General features: G+C 38.7%; 1 pseudogene; it reads left to right on the top strand.

Moving 5' to 3' along the window:
- The first annotated feature begins 2,201 nt into the window (after nt 1-2,201).
- LOC132519178 (lipid droplet-associated hydrolase-like) lies at nt 2,202-3,179 on the top strand (annotated as a pseudogene).
- The last annotated feature ends 517 nt before the right edge of the window (nt 3,180-3,696 follow it).

A 3,696-nucleotide genomic window follows, 5' to 3' on the forward strand; every position in this document is an offset into this window, starting at 1 on the left:
TATTTGCTTTTGTCTGTCTGACTTCTTTCAGTTAGAACAATGCCCTCAAGCTTTATCCCTGTGTTGCAAAAGGCTGATTTTCTTCCTTCTTGTGGCTGAAATATATTCCAGTGTGTATGTGTGTGTATGTGTGTATTACATTTCATCATTTTATCCATTATTGGGCACATACGCTTTTTCCATGTCATTATTTACTATTGTGAATAATGATGCAATGAACATGGCGGTGCATATACTTTAAGGTGATAATCACCAAATTCCCTGCTTCCAAACTAAATCCTGAAGTGAAGACAAATTTCATCCGTTCTATGAATTGGAGTCTGATCTTTTAACTATTCTATGCATATATTAAGGTGGATCACATGAAGTTCCATTTTGCAAAGTCAAAAATGATCAAATATTGGGACTTCCCTGGTGGCACAGTGGTTGAGAATCTGCCCGCAATGCAGGGACAAGGGTTCGATCCCTGGTCCAGGAGGATCCCACATGCCGCGGAGCAACTAGGCCCATGCGCCACAACTACTGCGCCTGCGCTTTAGAGCCCGCGAGCCTGCGTGCCACAGCTACTGAGGCCCGCATGCCTGGAGCCTGTGCTCCGCAGCAGGAGAAGCCACCACAATGGGATGCCTGCACCCCGAAACGAGGAGTAGCCCTGCTCACCGCAGCTAGAGAAAGCCCACATGCAGCAACGAGGACCCAACACAGCCAAACATAAATAAATAAATAATCAAATATTAACAATTTCATATGGAACAACCAATTTGTAATCTCAAAAATAAGTATGTAATACTAAAATATTGCACTGTTTTATATTTTTATATCTGTTTTCCTATAGAGCCAATGTGATAGAAATTAGGCAGACAAAAATGAATAAGATCTAGTCCCTTCCCTTAAAGAGCTTACAGCTGATACCTAATAGGTATAAAGTAAATAAATGAAGTTATGAATCAATGAATACATACAGAATGTAACTGGCTGATACAGGGCAGATAGAGGAGTAAATAAAACATTGAAAATGAAATCACAGGAAGTGGGTAAAACAGCCATTTATTACCTGTAAGTTACTAAGTAAATGCTTTGTAAATAACAATAGTGATAATAATACCTTCAATATATTATTCCCCACCTTATAATTAGCATCACATAACTTCAGAGAGTAGATTTTTGTATCTTCCATGGTGAACCATGTTAGGGTTTTTCTCTTAATTTTGCACAAGCAAAAGATTTTTTAATGTGGCAAGCAGATATACATACATACATCTCAGTTACGAGGTATTGTAACAATTTTCTTTATGGGGGATATATAGGCTCTTTTTTTTTTTTTTTTGGATGTAAGTTAAGTAGATAATGTTTAGATGCAGGCTTGTTTGTAAGCAGGAGCATCTGGAAGTTCTGAAACTTGATAGTTATACAAAGAAAATATATAATACACAATGCTGAGCATCAGTTTAAATACAGAATTTTGCTACAACGCTTGTTCACCATAGAGGACACATTATTCTTTTATTAAAGAAGGCAAAATTTAATCTGTTAAAAAATGTTCTGAACAAGTTCCAGATCTAGAAAGCAATTTATAGTAAAATTCAAACTAAAGAACATGCTGCACACTTTGTTTTCACATTATGTGATATATATTTTTTTCCAGAATGAAAAAAAAAGTACGGACTCCTGTTAGACTGACAACCATAGTAAATTCATCCTTGAATTTAGTAAGCCAGGATAGTGGATATATTCAGTTTGGATTTCTTCCACTTTAGATATTTATTTACTTCAGAACCTAAGTACTAAGAATACTGAGGTGAAAATTAGACACGTAGACTGAAAATACATTTGGATAAGAAGCATTTCAGGAATGGCAGAGCAAGACCTCTGAAAAACTGCTCCTCTATAAAAGCAATGATAATGATTGGCAAAATCAACCTTTTAGAACTCTAGAAATTAACCAAATGCTTGAAAAATACCTGAGAAAACATTATTCAATAAAAAAGTAAGATAAGTGGGGTTTGAAATGTTATAACAGGCCCTGTGCCCAAGCCTTACTCCCTACTGTGCAGCAGTGTTGAAAAACAATAGCCCAGCTAGCAGCAACTGTGAAAACCAGCAGCCCTGCAGACACTGGAGGGAGCAGGATGGATTTAAAACAATCCCCTCACTAACCAAGACGGTCACGGCGCAGGCTGCTGCCTTCTAGGCAGACAGAAATGGACGCAGAAATCAAGGAAGGAACTCCTGTGCCTAAGGAATTCATTTCATGTTGTGGAGTTGAAACACAGGTTCTAAAATGTGGGCCCTGGACTGACCGCGTTAATACTCAAAGTGCCAACAGACCTAAGCTGCTTATTTTCTTTATTACGGGTAACACAGGTTTTTCTGCCTTTTATGTGCCATTTGCAAAGGCTTTGTATTCTTCAACAGAAAGACGCTTTCCAGTTTGGGTTATCAATCATGCTGGGCATGCCGTGGCCCCCAAGGACAAGAAGATTCTGACAGCTTTTGGACGATCCAAATGCTCGAGAAATTAAGGACATCTATGGACTCTGTGGTCAAGTAGAATACAAACTAGCTTTCCTGAGAACTCATGTGCCAAAGGAAATGAAACTTGTGGTCATTGGTCATTCTGTAGGCTGCTCTTTTTCCCTTCAGATTCTGAAGCATATGCCCCTGAGCTCCCAATAACTCGCTGCTCTCTGCTCTCTCCAGCAACTGAGTGAATGACTGAGTCACCCAACAGCAAGCTCACCAATCCACTTTTGTGCTGGCTTTGATGTTCTCTATGTTCCTGGCTACTTACTACTTAAATCGTGGACCGAGAAAATCAAGTCCTCGATGATCAGAATGCTCCTTCGAATGATTAACGTACAGAGTGAATTTTCCTTTCTGAATGCATTGGAACCATTCTGCCTCATTAGTGCTGCCTACCTTGGGAGCCAAGAAATGATGGAGGTGGTGAAGAGAGACAATGAAACCATAAAAGAACATGTACCTAAGTTCACATTTTACTATGATACTATAGATGGTTGGTGTCCAAAAGCGTACTATGAAGACATGAAGAAAGATTTTCCAGAAGGAGACATATGACTCTGTGAGAAAAAAAATACCTCATGCATTTATCCTCTATTTTTTACCAGGAGCCCAACATGGAAGCTGACTGGCTAAAGGATGATCTGTGTAAACTATAAATACTGACACAAGGAACAAGCACTGACATAGAGGCAGTAGGTGTACTGACTCTTAGTAGTAAGTAGTATACTTAGTAGGTAAATGTTAAATTTTAATGTTTGATATTAGAAGAGAAAAAAAGTGAGGCCCTCTTGGCCTAGAAACCATCATCTCCTAGCTCCCCATGCTATAGGTTGAAATAAACACAGTCGATCAATATTCCATAGGATTAACAAAACATTTCCAAAGACTCCAGTAACACAGTGATCTAAACAAGGTCTCTTATGTTTGCACAAGATGCCCAGTGGCACCATACAGTTTTGGTAGGCAGAATCCTTGCAGACAAAAGGAAATCTAAATTTAGTTGATTTTAATTGAGTTACAGTGTAGAATAGGCTCCCCTAGAGAAAATTTTGAAAGACCTACTAGAAAATGTAAGAGACCTGTGAATGTTATGTGTGTAGTCGGATATATGAAGTGTATGAGATCATGAGAAGAATATACTCAAGTTCCAGTAGAGCAGGGAGTGATGAGCAG

The sequence above is a fragment of the Lagenorhynchus albirostris genome, chromosome 4 (genome assembly GCF_949774975.1).
Source record: "Lagenorhynchus albirostris chromosome 4, mLagAlb1.1, whole genome shotgun sequence".
NCBI lineage: Eukaryota > Metazoa > Chordata > Mammalia > Artiodactyla > Delphinidae > Lagenorhynchus > Lagenorhynchus albirostris.